This window comes from Lactuca saligna, chromosome 4, assembly GCF_052625555.1.
Source record: "Lactuca saligna cultivar CGN05327 chromosome 4, ASM5262555v1, whole genome shotgun sequence".
Classification (NCBI taxonomy): domain Eukaryota; kingdom Viridiplantae; phylum Streptophyta; class Magnoliopsida; order Asterales; family Asteraceae; genus Lactuca; species Lactuca saligna.
This window is the reverse complement of record NC_136420.1, coordinates 289,245,628-289,261,533: the sequence shown is the minus strand read 5'-3', so window position 1 is coordinate 289,261,533 and position 15,906 is coordinate 289,245,628.

Here is a 15,906-nt window from a genome sequence, read left to right as displayed (position 1 = left end):
AAGGTTTCGACGGATGAAGAACAAATGTGTTGTCTTCAACAAGTAAAGAAGAGATTTGTTGGGTTCAATGGCTCTACGGTCTTAAACGAAGTTATGGTCTTCAAGTGGTGATGATGGCGCTAAGGTTTCAATTGAAGATCAGGGGGGGTCAAAGGAAGAGAAACTGACGGGGGTGATGCTATTTCGGATGTGCTCCATATCTCCGATGGAGGTGGTACTTATATTTAGTATTTACAGGTATTTTCTTTCAAACCTACATAAGATTTATCTGCATCTTATTGCTTCAGAATTTGTAAGGATTGGAGCTTTCTTGAAGTATCTCAAGCTTTTAGTATTAAGAAAAAGAGTTACATCATGTCCTTTTCTTATTGAGGATACCCTATTTATCCTTCCCTCATTTGTTATGGCTGCAAAGAGCAACCATCAATGCAGTAAGTCTTGTTTTCATCTACTGAGTCACAATCCTATAAAACCTCGAATGGCCTAATGTTGATCTTGAAGACATGATGGTTTTATGGATACGGCTCAGTTAACTCGTTAGTTACAAAGATTGATATTCACTTATTCTCTTGCTCCTGATGAACATGAACCTTGGAAAGCATCTGAAACGCTTCAATGATAAATAGTCTCATCACTCTTGATTCGTAATGGAATGAGTCTTTATCACCTTTTTGAAGAAAAAAAGTTGCATATACTTTTTTGTTTAAACTATTTTCTTGTTTGACTAGCTTTTTGTTTGTATTCTTATTTTGTTTATTCTTTTGTAGCATTTTCTAAAGGGATCTGACGGTGGCAATTCTAAGCTTAGTATGCAACTTTTAACACATCATCGTCCCTAGAAGCATGTTGTTGTATGTGATAAAATCTCTCTAAGTTTCTCATCATCGAGATCATCTGCTAAGAACATTGAGTCACCCTCTCACGCTAATTGTTTAGCATTATCTAAACTCTCAAAGTTAGATAGCCTGGTCCAAATGAAAAATATTGATAAAAAGTCTAGGGTGCTTATTTTTAAGTTAATCATTTTTACCTGACCCTGTCCCTAGAAGCATGCTTTCCGTATGCATCAAGTCACATGTTTTGCTAAAACATTGAGCATAACCTAATGGCTTACCCTAATTGCATAGCCATCAGCGTAAGAGATACTTGGCTGGTCCTTAAATGACAAAGGTTTGTTCATGTCCTTGACCTCCTAGTTTGAGATATGACATGGTACCATTATAAATTAACGGTGAATCTTTGATTCTAGATTACAACTTACTATATGATACGAAAGTTTAAACCACTTCTTGTTGATGAGTCAAACTGTTAATGATTCACGCTGATTTCACCTCAGCATGACTAAAACAATCCATTCTCTCCTTTATCTTCTTAATGGAACTTGATGATTCACTGTGTAAAACCACACACTGATAAAAGTTCAAAAATCTTTGCCGATGGTTAGTCTATGTACCGTAGGCTATCACACGCACCTATCCACTCTTGTCCTTTTTCTTATAATAAAATAGATTTATGATTCAACATATGAAAACTCATGCTGATGAGATCTCGCAATACTATGTCAGTTAATGGTAGCTTAAGCCCATCCTATCAGAAGACATCACAATCTAACTAGACTACAAGTTGAAAATATATTATACTCAACGTTAGCTGTTGATGTCAAAAAAGGGGAGAAAGTAAAGCTAAAACATTATAACATAGAATTCAGAAAAGCTCATTCTAAGGGGGAGTCGAGTCAAGTTGATGCCAACGTTCTCAGATCAGCTCAGGCTTATTATCGGTTCATCTGTCGTCTGCTGCAATCCATGAGTCATTCATCATTTCAGGGGGAGCATTCGATCAAACTGCAAAAGTCAAAATTTCATTCTAACTCTCAGGGGGAGCACGAGACAAAATCATTACGCTTATATACAATGGCTCCTCCGATGACTCTGAAGAAGAAGATTAGTTTTGACATCATCAAATAGGGTAGATTGTAAGGTCACACCTTATGATTTGATGAGTCAAACAAACGACGCTATGATAGGTCAGCGTCAGTGTTTACTACATCTACAGCGCCAACGTATTAAGTTTATCGGTGTCCACTTACATTTTAGTTTTATGATTCTAATTAGTTGTATATTAGGTCATGATATAGATAAGTATATAATAGATAACACATCTATTATCTTTGTGATAAGATCGGTTCTTAATATAGTTTAGACGAAATCCCTTGAATCAATGGATATACATCCACAGATTAGTGTGTGTGTGTGTGTATATATATATATATATACACACACACACACACTAAGTTACTGCCCGTGGAAACCATGGGTAAAAATTTTATTAAACTAATAACACATAAGTTTTGTTTAGACTTTTATATTGATTATTTAAAATTAATATATATTTTTATTTGAATATCCGATATATAGGTGATGTGGCATGATTTTATGGTGGACTGATGTAGATGGTATAATGTAGCCTGATTTTATAGAAACAAAAAAAAATCAAATTAATGAAATCAAAAAGTAAAATAGCATTGTTCTTTGAAAGTACATTGTTATTTATGACCATATAAAAAAACCTTTATGCACATATCTATTACCCCTGTTTTACTAAAAGTACTAACAAATAAGTTTAACTATAAAGAGTTGTTTTTTAATAGAAAGGACAAAGAATCTCCTAAAAACACATGTGAGACAAAAATTCAAAAAAAAATTGGTTATTGTAAATAAGCCATAAAGTAAACTGTCAAAGGAATTGTAATATGAAGGAAACGAATTGTTAGTACTTTTGACCTCCCGAATCTAGACACGATGTTCCCAAGCCCCTAAAAAGCATGCTACTAGGGTGAGTTTTCGACTCCATTTTTATGTTTTCAAAAGTATTCCGGGGGGAGGGGAATACATGCTAGTAAATAAATTATTGATATCTAAAATTATCATTAGATATTATATAATAATTTGTCATGCATCATTGATATACTCGAATTATTAGGATAATATTATGCCTGGTAGCCACTCTGCCCAAATATCATGGATAATATTATGCCTAGTTATTATACTTCACAAATATTTAGGATAATACTATACCTGAAATTTACTTTGTCCTAATATTTAAGATAATATTATGCCTAGCCGTTACTATGTCCAAATTTCTCAGATTGCATTGTATATAGGCATTACTCTGCCCGAATACCCATTCTTTCAACTGAATGGATATAATTATATAGTTAAATGTAATTATGTGATCAAAGTAATAAAAGAAAAAGTATTATATAAGGCTAATCAAAACAAATGTTAGTGAGACAACTATTCATCAACTAGCTAATTAAACTTTATCTAATCCTCGACCTATAATCGTTAAATCTTAAGTGAGCGAGAAATGTATGTTAGATCTGTATAAGGTTGATAGCCCTACATACAGATGCTAGCTACAACCTTGGCGGTCACGTCATACCACGAATAACTTTCTACTCTACTATGAAATCCGATGAAGCATTGTGCGGAGCCAATATCAAGTCAAAAGATTGATTATGGGAACAAATTGTAACATTGTTCCACCAACCTTAATTAATTAAACTACCTAGAGGGGAACGCCTTGAAGTCGTAATAGCATATATATATATATATATATATATATATATATATATATATATATATATATATATATATATATATAAACAATTTGTAAGAGAAATACGTTTCATAAAAGTAAAAAAAAATAAACTATAAATGTGAACTCACTAACATTATGTTGACATTTTAACTCACATGTATTATCAGGGAAATGAGAGTCGGAAGTGGCAATGTCATTGAAGATTCACATAAGGGATTGATTTGCAATGTTATTTGTAGTTTATATTTGCTATGCTCGTACTACAATAAGACAATGTAATATATTATACTATTAATAAAAGAAATGTTTGTGTTATATGTTTTGTACTGTTCAATGTATCCAATATGTGTGATCCCTTTAAAACGTTGCACAGCCCGACGATTCTGCTGCCCACTGGTGGTATAACACTCCCCTCCACTCCAATAACACTGTCTCTCTCTGTAACGACCCAAAATACGACCCAAAAATGCTTTGTTTAAATAATACTAAAGTTATCAACAATTTATAATATATCATACAATCGTACGTCATAAATCCCAAAAAGTTATAATAGATGTGTCATAACAAAAGAACTGTAACAACATAACATAGTATCTGAAATAAATTCCCAGGACAAAAGCTGAAGCTGTGGTGTGTGTAATGCCATTATCCCGAGCTCTTCCCTTTGATTGCGGAAGTACCTGAAACCAAACCTAAAATTGTAAGCACAAAGCTTAGTGAGCTCCCCTAGACTACCACATACCATACAATAACATGTAAACACATATTGGGCCTTGCCCAGTGCATCGGACCGAAGTCCGGAAACTGCATCGGACCGAAGTCTGGAACTAACCAGGGACTTGCCCTCTACATCGGACAGAAGTATCGAAACTGCATCTGACCGAAGTCCGGAACTGAACGGGACCTTGTCCCCTGCATCGGACCGAAGTCCAGAATCAACTACATCGGATCGATATCCAGAACTGACTAGGACCTTGTCCCCTGCATCGAACCAAAGTCCGGAAACTATCTGAGCATAACATAGCATAGCATAAACATATCAACTAACGTAAACACATATTCTGCATACTGCATCGGACCGAAGTCCGGAATACATAACACAAAGACATGCTTGAATCACAAAGACATCAAGCACACTGAACCACTACATCAGACCAAAGTTCTGAACTACTGCTAACTAGGCGGTCCGGCATTGTGGCCATAGACCCGTTCCTACTAGAAGGAAAACTCACGTCGTAGTGCTAGTTGCTGAGATGCTAACTCTAAAAGTGGCTGACTGCTGCTCCGGAACTGACCGGCTACAAATCCCAAAAACACTAGATCAGTTACTTGCAAATGCCCTCAGGGTAAAATGACTATTTTACCCCTGGTCAAAGTCAACTTCCAGTTGACCGGACTCGACGAGTCAGGGCACAGACTCGCCGAGTCCCTCCTTTACTAACTCTGACTTTAACTCACCGAGCCCCTTTCCCACTCACTGATTCACTCTGAACTCACAACTCAAAGGAAAATGGGGACTCGCTACTCGACTCGCCGAGTCCGAAGAACAACTCGTCGAGTCCTATCGCAGATTCCATACAATCGAAATCTAATCCATTCCAGGGCCTCTAACTCGTAGATTTGAGCCCTTGGGACAATCTGAACACGTAAAGTTGCTGACTTTATGTCTAACTACGAAGGAATGAAGCCATTTCACTCAAACACTACTTTTTCTCGGGAAAAACTTATCCGACTCGTCGAGTCTAATACAATCTTCATCGGACTCGCCGAGTTGCTCATCCAACTCGTCGAGTCCACGACTATCTTCATATGACTCGTCGAGTCCATTCAGTCCCTTTTTTCATACAGACCCGATTTGAGCCATGCAGTGGCTCCAAATCATAGATCCAAGCTTCTAAGGCATGCTTATCACGTAAAGTTGTAAAGTTTACGTGCATGCATGGCTTTAAAGGCTTCAAATGTCAAAACTAAGCTCTTAATGGGGTTCTAAGGTCAAGAGGGATCTCAATCACGACCATAGCTGAAACTTTACACTACTAGAATGCAATGAGGGTCCATATCTGAAGTATGACCCAAACATAAGGCTTAAACATAAAGGATTTGTGGTTTTTGGGGTTTAAAGGCAACAATTTGGGGACAAACAAGATCTACTAGATCAATATACAAGATGGAGGCTTTATTACCAGAAAAGATGACCACAACTGAGTGTGTTATGGATCTACTTCCTCTTCCTTGAACTCTTCAATCTTCTCCTTCTTCTACTTGCTCCAAAAGTTCCTTCACAAAGCAACAACCACTCACACACTCAAAAAGGGGGCTAGGGTTCGGTAAGAGATGCTCTGAGAGTGATGGAGGTGAGGTTGGGGTGTATAAGTGTGTTTAAATAGGGTGCAAACCCTTAAATTAGGGTTTCATCCAGACAGACGGACTCGCCGAGTTGCCAGCTTAACTCGCGTGATCAACCCGTCTTCTACTCGAGGAGTCGGGCTACAGACTCATCGAGTACCCCTCAAGAAATGAAAAACTTTAATTAAATTACATATCAGAAACGGAGCGTTACACTCTCCCCTAAATTCGACCCTAATTACATAAACTAAAATATTTGTGATTGAGGTGTGATTTCATGGATTTGTGGTCATAAAGCCTTTTTCATTCAAAGTGTTAGTAGAAATCGGACCCCAAGTTGTCTTGTATCTACCGACTCTGTGAATGCAGACGTTTAAAGCCATTTTCTCCGTGAAGATTTTATTCTGCTCATGTCTGATCTCCATACTTGGTTAAAAAACACACCGACATTGCACCAACTAAACGTTGTTGCCTCAAAGCCATGGTCCTTGACGAGAGAAGGTGTGCTACATATTGTTTCTCTTCGCGAATCCGTCAAGTTGAACCTATTTCGCTGATTGATGGAAACTAGTGGCTTCTTGATTTGGTTAGATTTGGGAACAAGAAGAAACCAACATTTGAGGAACGGAGAAAAGGAAGATGATAAAATGTTGTTTACATAACATGTGTGGGAAACGCCCAACTCTATTGAGTGTACGAAGAATGCAAGAGCGGAATTTTTTCGGACTTATTTTCAATTTTTTTACAAAAATGGTTTGAGTATTATGTAAAAGATGATTATGTCATCGCATGTTTGCATATGACACACTTAACGGACCAAAAGTAACGGCATTAGCCATAAAAGTAAATTAGTTTTTTCGTTTCAAAAATAAATTCTATCATTAAAATTTCTCCCCCATTTAAATAAAACATGATTTCAGAGTTTTAATACAAAAGATCTTCGATTTCCTTCGGTTACTATTCACATTCGTTGTGTCTTTACTCTCTTTGGCGTGTGTGTTAAGAAATCAAAACTTCACGTATATTTTTGTCTCAAATGGCCACATTTTTTCAATTAAGTTGATTAAATCATAATTAGAAAGGTTTAAAACCAATTGATGATCCTAATTAATTTAATTATTGCATAACTCCATATTGACTTATCTTCCTCAAACGGAAACGTATATGTATAACATGTGCCGTTAGGTATTTCATTTAAATGCATATTAAATAAGGTAATTTATGTTAATAACATCCTTTTCTTTTCTTCTCTAATAATATTTAAATTTATTTATTTACAAATCTATAAATAGCCTACATAAAATCTCAAGAACTCATATACAGATTAGTCTATTTTCAATAATCATGAAGTCTTTTGGTCTTTTAATTATTGTCATGATCATGTTTACCTTACTAGCGGGCGAAGTATATTCACAATCCAGAAAGTGTGAAATTCTTGACATTGAAGATTGCTTTTCAGCAATAGAACAAAATATACCACCAACTCAAAAATGTTGTGATGAATTCAAACAACATATAGATTGTATTTGTTTCTACAAACAATTCTACTACAAAGTAGGTGATACTGTTCATGCTTGTCATATCGATTGGAATGGTATTTGTCCCTTATCTTGAGAAAAAAATAACTTATTGTTTGTATGGAAATTATATATAAATTAGTTTTATGTTCATAAGACAATAGTCATCCAGTGCAACTTTTTTAAAAGTTTCTTATCTATAATAATATTGTTCGTTTTAGGCTATACTTTCATTTTTGTCCTTTGTCATACTCGTTAGTGGATATTTGATGATTTGATCCTATGCCTACTCGAAACACAAACATTGTTTTCGGTTTTCATGGAAACCAACAATTAAATTATTAGAAAAACAACCATCATATTTCCCAATTATATTTAAAGTTTATTTTTTGAGGAATTTCATGTGAGTAATCAACAATAACGATATGTAATTCGGACAAAGTGACTTGGTCACATAACGATATTTACAACTCTACATCTAGGTATATTTTGTTATTTTGTTTGTGATTGAATGTTGTAACCATTTTTGAATATATTTTTATAAAAGAAATATTAAGGTTTGTTTAAATATACTGAAATTCTTATATTGCAAGTTTGTTGTGTGATGTTTTCAAAACCAAGTTCGTTGAGGGTCTTCAACAAAAGGGAAAAAAGATATATAATTAGGGATAATGAAAGCATTATAGTTTTTCAAAAGTTTGGTTTAACCACTACTTTTTAATAAGTTCCGAAAAACCACAAATTTCTAGTGATATGTTTCAATGCCGCCACTGCTACCTATTAGAACCGTTTTTTATTACAAAAAAGGTAGTATATTTTTCTAAAATTTCGGTTCAACTACCAATTTATTGGTGGTGTTTTTAGCAAAAAAAAAAGAAAGTTGGTTGTTGTTTTAGTACAGATACAGTTAGTTCATAGTGTCGTAATAGAACTTTTATCCAAAAAAAATTTTAATGGTTTTTACCGTAAAATAAAATTTTGATGGGTTTTTTATAGCACAAATGCAGTTCATACCAGTCACAATAGAACTTTTATCCAAAAATAAGTGGTATGCACAGATGAAAATTAGATGGTTATATCAAAAAAATAACAAAATATAGTGGGTTTTTCGTTATTATCCTTATATATATAATTAATATGAAAAAATGAGAATCACTTGAAGTGAAAAAAGAAATATTAGTGATGTCAACAATAAAAACAAAGAAAACTCCTTCTAAAGGGGAAGTAATTCCATGTGGACACCCTAATTAATTTTTAAAATATTTTTATTGGTTTAAGTTACATTGTTTTCCGAAAAAGTTGATTATAAGTAGTTGATTATAAGTTGTATTTTTATAAAAGTGATAATAGAGTGTCTAAGGGGTGTTTTATTAGCAACACCCAAAATAAATACAATAAAAATTGTAATGGTAGTAGGGGTGCTTCTAAACGAGGAGTAATTCTACGTTATATATCGGTATTAACACTAATGTTGCAGGAAATTTGCACACCATAACTAACAATTTTGCAGAAAATTATTCGGGGTCTCAAACGCAATTTGATTGAATTTTAGAGACAATTCCAACTACTTTTAATAACTATGGAGTTATTTCATGTTTTCCTATGTTATTGGTCAAAAGAATGTATCTACTCAATAGGGGAATCTTCTAAATGCTCATGCCTACCAAACCTATGGACCGATACCGCACCACATGGCATAGGACATGTCGGATCATCCATTTTACAATTTTTGCACTCTTGTAACTTCATTTCTAGAACTTCGAATAACCTTCCTCTTTGCCATGCATGTCAACTTGGAAAGCATTCTCGTCTTCCTTTTTCATTGTCTACAAAAAAAAACTACAAGATTGTATGTGTGTTATTGTGTGTATGTTTAAAAAAAATGCTAAAATGGTCCCTATTATAAAAATGGGAATAATTTATGAAAACGGTGAATGTTCACTTCAGATATTATATTTTGAAAACTTGCTAAAAAATTTCCAAGTACGGCTTGTACATTCGATTCATGAGATCCAAAAAACAGTTTAGGCATTGGTTAATCTGAAGGGCATGACCAAAAACTCATAATAGTCGTATCACGTTCTGAAAGCAGTCTTTGGAATGTCCTTTTCCATTACATGGAATTGATGATATCCAGTTCTTAGATCGATTTTAGAGAAATAATTGGATCCTTCCGGTTGATCCAAGAGATCCTTTATTCAGGGAAGTGGAAATATATTCTTAACAGTCAACTTATTTAGCTCTATATAGTCGATGCACATCCGGAAAGATCCGTTCTTCTTCTTGACAAATAGAATGGGTGTTCCCTAAGACGAGAAGTTTGGTCTGATAAAACTATAACAGGCCGAAAATCCTTCCGTAAACAGTGTTAGTTTCCTTTATTTGATTTATTATTATCTACTGAAAATAAATTAAATAAAAATGGTGCCAATTAATATGTAAAAGAATTAATAAATAATTAGGAGGAATTAAATTAAATTAAATTAATTTGGTGGTATTTAGGGTAATCGTTGGTCATTGAAAGGTTTATATGGGATTATTAGGGTAAAAAAATAATTCGAGTAATTGGTAAATATGAAATATGAATTAAGGGGCCAAAGTGCCATAAAAAGAAACTTAATTTGTAAATTCATTAGGGTTAGGAGTGTTTGGGGTTTGCTATGACACTTGAAGGGCTTAATTGAAAAAAAAAAAAAAAAACCCTCCAAGAATTAACGATGGGTTTAATGTGTAATAATAGGCATCCTACGTTTTTTTGTTTTAGTTGTGTGTGCATTTTTTGACCAAGTACCGATCGATCGTGCCTTCTTCTCTTGTTGTAGTGCATCGATCGAAAGAAGAAGAAAAAAAAGAAGAAATCGATCAACCCTTGATCGCCAATTGTTGGGAGAAAAAAAACGACTACAAAGGGTATTGTGCAAGCAAGAACGAACCAGAGGGTGAAGAGGATAGGGGGATGCATTTTTTTTACTTATTTGGGGTTAGGAATTGATTTTAGTATGCCTTTGGTTCCCTTCTTTTGAAATTCATTCACCAATTGAGGAGAATTGGTTGATAGTATTGTCAATTTCTTACTTTTTGGTGTTATTGATCTTATCTTCTTCATCCTTACGATATTGGAGTGTTCATATGGTTAAATTCGAGTTTATTGGGAACAATTGGATGTTTTGTAGTTCTTAATTTCAAGTATGAAATCTTCTAAGTATGATATGCTTCATGTTATTGAAATACTCCAAGTTTTTTAGAACATTGTATTCCTTGGTGATTGATTAAACTCATGTTATTACTACCTTGATTTAAGAGGATAGTTTTCTATAAAAATATTATGTTTTGAGTCATCTAAAAGGTCTTCAAAACAGTCCCTAAAGGTTTTAATATGAGGCTTAATGGTGGAGAAAACTAAAGCCCTAGTTGTGTTTCCTCTTTTAGCAATTAGCATTGTCTTCCCTATAAAAGCAATATATTTTGAGTTGAGGTTGAAATTGTTATTTTAAATTCTTGACATGTTGCTACTGTTAAGAACTCAATTTCCATATTTATAGTTGGTTTTGTTGTGGCTTAATGGTTTAAGTTGTCAATTAACCCTTAAAATGAAATGCTGGAAAATTCTGAAAAATTACAAATCTCTACCTGTTTTGAAAAAATATATATATATATAGAAAAATCATCAGGAGTTGGATTGGGGATCTATCAACTCTACAAGTTTTCATTTTAAGCACAGTTTGTCCAAGATTTTTCTCAAGACCTTATATTGTCCCTAATCAAAGTGAAAATTGTCTATCTCACATACAACCTATTGATTAAAAAAAGGAAAATTTTAAGAAAACTAAAAGAAAATAAATGTGGAAGACATTGGGTGACGTATCTACTTTTGGAAAAACCATAAAAATTCCACAAAAATATACAAAAAATTTACAATAATTGTCAATAGTCACTTTAAACAAATTCTAAGTTTAGGCTCTAATTATATATATATATATATATATATATATATATATATATATATATATATATATATATATATATAATTGGTGTGAAGCCGCACAAAGGGCGGCACCAATTAGAAAACCAACATATACCCACTGATTGTTGCTTACATTGAACTAAATGAAATCAAATAAATATTGGCATGTTGATATAATCACGTAAGAAAGATAAAGAAAATTGGGTTGAGAAAATGGTGATGGTTCTAGAGTTTGTGTGTGTGTGTATGTGAACGTATGTGAATTAGAGCCTTAGAGGCTAAGGAGGCGAATGCAATCAGTGGATGGTTACAAACCCTAAAGCCTTATATCATTCAAAACATTCAGTTTCTACCAAAAATAGGATAGGGTCCGAGATACCAGGCCGAGATTGAGGGGGAATAAGAAGGAAACATATTGACTGATTAAATAGTACCCGAGATTAAGGGGAGATAAAGAAGGAAACAAGTTGATTAATTAAATAGTACCATTTAAAAATATATATTAGCTTGTTGTACCTAATGTATTGAAATTTGTACCTCTTAACTTTCAAGAAACATCTATTATGCTTTATATAATAGTAACATAGTTTATACCTAAGAAGGAACCATGAGAACCTGAAACGAACCAAGTTATATTTGGAATTACAGTAATAACGAAAAGTAATTTTTCTTATTAATAAAAATAGATAAACCGAAATAAGTTTCATGGCACACATATTCTTGATATTGAGCAACCTTAAAAAAGTCCTTCAAAAAAAATACTTAAATGTAACAACCAATAATAATTATATTTTATGAATAAAAAGAGATCCTTATGCTTGAGAAGCTTGAACCTAACTACCCATTAAAAAGTTGGATGAATGAACGACACTTAATAGATCTACAATAATACTTTGAAGAAGATAATAGATCATATCCATTGTTTAATACTGGTGCAGTTTATTAAAAATCCACTTCAAGTTTTCTATAAAATTCATGCAAGAGAATAGACTATGCCCACCATATACATATTTAATGTATACACAAATATATAGAAATTCAAGAATACTAATGCACAATTTTTCATGTTAAAACCTTCAAATATACATAGATATAAGGAAAATCATGAATAAAAAGAATGCTTAGTCATGACAGAAACAATTAATAGAAAATCAATGATATAGAGACCCACCATTATGTGATAATCCGACCTCTAAAACTAAAAACATCATTCAAAATCGACAAGAAATTCTTCCTATGAAGTTTCGATTTGAAAGATGAATAAAGAAAGAAAAATAAACTAAAAGATTAAAATCGAAACTGAAATATGTTAAAAGAACGTGAAATCATGAAGTGTAGTGAATCAAGCGACAAGAATTTTAACGATATAATATCTCAGCTTTATTACTTTTCAGTCCACTTCTACAATTTTGATGGTTGACTTTTTCATATAATTTTATATTCATGTTAAAAAGAAACAAAATTTAATTGATGTTTTCCTCCTTAAATAATTTTGTTGATTATTCTTTACCATAATTATTTTTGTTCATAAAAAAATGAATGATTTGTGCATAACAAATTTGTACATTAAGTTATCAAACATGCTCCTCTTAAATTTCAAAAAAAAAAGTTCGATATGCTTTATTATATAGTTAAGATTTGTGCATAACAAATTTATACATTAAGTTATCAAACATGTACCTCTTATATTTCAATAAAAGTTCAATATGCTTTATAATATAGTTAAGATTTGTGCATAACAAATTTGTATATTAAGTTATCAAACATTTACCTCTTAAATTTCAAGAAAAATTCAATATGCTTTATAGCATATATATATATATATATATATATATATATATATATATATATATATATATATATATATATATATATATATATATATATGACATCTCAATTTCACGACCAGAAAAAACGGATTTGTTTATGCTTTGTTTTTAAAATCAGAGAAATTTTTTAAAGAAAATAGTTACGAAATTTGTTCCCAAAACAAAATATGATAAGAATTTATCAAAGCATTTCTTTAAAGAAATGTATTTTTATTATAGGGAAAACTACAATAAAGTCCCTACATATTGGCCTCATAATCGATTTAGTCCCTATATATTTTTTTTATCCAATTAAGTCCCAAATACCGGTAATCATATTCAATTTAATCCTTTGACCCGGTCAACAGGTCATCCAACTTTCAAAAATTACATTTTTGGCCCAGATTTCAAAATTTATTACAAATTTGATCAAAAATTTACACTTTTGGCCCGGATTTTAATTTTTTTTTACAAATTTGGTCCAAACTTTACCTTTTTTGCCCAAATTTTAGAATCTTATTATGAATTCATCCTAATTTTAGTTTTTTTGCAACTTTTTTTTTTCAAAAAATTGTTTCTAATATGTTTTTTCTTTATAAAATCATATTTATACCAAAAAAATGTATTTTCACATTAAAATCTTATATTTTCTATATAAAACTTTTTTTAAAAAGTTTTTTGTATATGAAATATCTAGTTATAAAAATATGTATTTATTTAGTATATAAATATATATAAATTTGTTTTTATAAAAAAATGTATACACACCTATCACCTTTATATATATATATATATATATATATATATATATATATATATATATATGCACACAAATAGGTGTGTATCTATATTTTTTTTATAAAATCGTGTTTGTTTATATTTTTTTTTATAAAAACGTGTTTGAATAATTTTTTATATAATACGTGTTCGTATACATTTTATAAAAACGTGTTTATATAAGTTTTTATATAATACGTGTTTGTATATATTTTATAAAATCGTGTTTGTATACATTTTATAAAATGTATACAACACGTATTATATAAAAAAAAATATTCAAACATGTTTTTATAAAAAAAAATATAAACAAAAGCGATTTTATAAAAAAAAAAATAGATAAAATAGGTGTTTGTATACATTTTTTTTCATAAAAACGGATTTCTATATATTTATATACTTAATAAATACTTATTTTTATAACTAAATATTTCATATACAAAAAACTTTTTGAAGAAAGTTTTTTTATAACTAAATATTTCATATACAAACACGATTTAATAAAAAAAATATAGATACACACCTATTTGTGTGCATATATATATATATATATATATATATATATATATATATATATATATATATATATAAAGGTGATAGGTGTGTATACATTTTTTTATAAAAACAAATTTATATATATTTATATAATAAATAAATACATATTTTTATAACTAGATATTTCATATACAAAAAACTTTTTAAAAAAAGTTTTAGATAGAAAATATAAGATTTTTATGTGAAAATACATTTTTTTTGGTATAAATATGATTTTATAAAGAAAAAACATATTAGAAACAATTTTTTGAAAAAAAAAGTTGCAAAAAAACTAAAATTAGGATGAATTCATAATAAAATTCTAAAATTTGGGCAAAAAAGGTAAAGTTTGGACCAAATTTGTAAAAAAAAATTAAAATCCGGGCCAAAAGTGTAAATTTTGGATCAAATTTGTAATAAATTTTGAAATCTGGGCCAAAAATATAATTTTTGAAAGTTGGATGACCTGTTGACCGGGTCAAAGGATTAAATTGAATACGATTACCGGTATTTGGGACTTAATTGAATAAAAAAAATATATAGGGACTAAATCGATTATGAGGCCAATATGTAGGGACTCCCTTTATTATACAACAAAATCTTGGGATGTCATGTTCAATACAGACCAAAAACATAAGCAGAACAAAATAGACCTTATAACAGTTATTCATAACTAGTGGCCTATAATCCAAAATCTTTCGTTATGTCAGCCAACTTGTGCTCTCGTGCCATAACCTGTAATACAAAGAAAACTGAGAGGGTTGGGCTTGGGAGCCTGGTAAGCATATAGAGTTTTCAACCCACAATAATATAATTATTATATTCACTTATCAAACAATCAATCCAATTACCTACCCCCATTATCTTCCTTTATTTCTTAAAGATTTATCCTAAGAACCGATTACCCTTCTCCCATTCATTCCTAAGGATTGCCCTTAAGGAATTGGCACAAAATCTAGTGCTGCCAAGGTTCTTAGATTACCTCTGGTGAACACGTAGTTCACAATAATTAATGAACACCTAGTTCAAGAACACCTAATGAACACTTAGTTCCAAAATTACCCAGTGAACACCTAGTTCACAACCACTTAATGAACACTTAGTTCAAATATCCCTGATGAACACTAAGTTCAAATATCTAATGAACACTTAGTTCGAATATCCCTGGTGAACCCAATCCCCTAAGGAACACAGAGTACGAAAGCTCTTAGTTCAGACAATGTGATAATAAAGTATATCTCGATCCTGCAAAACCACTAATATTATAAGCACATGTAAATCATATTTCTAAAACAATATATCCCATCCCGTCGATCCCCACATATTGACCCTATACAATGATCTTACGAGATCTAGC